This window comes from Papaver somniferum, unplaced genomic scaffold, assembly GCF_003573695.1.
Source record: "Papaver somniferum cultivar HN1 unplaced genomic scaffold, ASM357369v1 unplaced-scaffold_19, whole genome shotgun sequence".
NCBI lineage: Eukaryota > Viridiplantae > Streptophyta > Magnoliopsida > Ranunculales > Papaveraceae > Papaver > Papaver somniferum.
The window spans coordinates 2,687,088-2,688,326 of NW_020628818.1; positions in this window are offsets into that span (position 1 = coordinate 2,687,088).

Genomic DNA, 1,239 nt, shown 5'->3' on the forward strand with positions numbered 1-1,239 from the left:
ATGATCAATACTGCGGAATACACAAGGATTCATTCTGTCTTCAATCACTATTTGCATAACAACAATAATAGACATAATACTTGAAAACAAAAGATTTTAACCTATCTTCCATCAAAATATTTGACAATATAGGCTTAACTTTTGTATTTTTCTCAAAAGTCCATTCATTCTTTTACCAGTACGTGAATACCGAACACGAACGACTTTACTTTTGACAAAGTATGGGACAAACATAGTTCACGGACGTAAACACCAATCCCATAACCCATTGGAATATAACAAATCATAAAGATTAATACTGGAAAAACATCATCCTCCAAAGATTTTTAGAATTTAATACCAATAAACCTAAAAAGAACAAGAAGATGAAAAATAATAGCTATGTGTAGTCACAATCATTGCTATTCAAGCACTAGTTATTCTTCCAACTAAACCAAAAGGAAGACATACTAGGTAAAAATATATTTGAAAAATTCCTTATCATTCCCGAACTCCTTGTCGTCAACAGCCATTGGAATATAAGGTTCGTGGAGGAAGGAGTCAATACCAACAAACCATCTTGGCTGATGATGTCGAACCAGGGGCCTTCTGAATTTCCAAAGATCTTAAAACGCAAGACTTTATTTCACTAATCTCCTTTCTTACTTCCTTCAACTCATCAAGAACATCGGAAAACTTATGAGAGTTAGAAGGCACAGCCCTTGGCTTTCTTGTATTCCTCCTCTTTCTTTTCAAGGAAGGAGTTACTGGAGATTTCTCTTTTTCCTTGATTGATGGCTTAACAATCATATTGATATCTTTTCCATCCAAAGACCTGATGCTTAGAGAACAGTTATAAACAACTGGTTTTTGTGAGTGGAATTCACAATCTCATCAAGCAGTCTTAAGATATAAAGGATATCAGAGAGGAAAAAGGAATGTAGGGCTCGCAACCTTTAAACAGGTTCGTGGACGCCCAATTCTAAACCCTATAAAGAGTAGAATTGTCGATAATAACCCTTTACTTTATTTGATAGACAGGAAAAACAAACCTAAATAAAAAAAATTCCTAAAGCCTGAGCAGTACACAATCTTATCTCTTTGGATCAGGCACATGAGACAAGATTTACCAAACAACACAATTAATTTGTGCTGTGGTGAACAACAATTTGTCCACCATTTTCCTCTTGAGAGGAATCCTCTGACTTATGTCTATCAAAGCGATTTGACCATACCTTCTTATCTAATGGTCTTATGTTG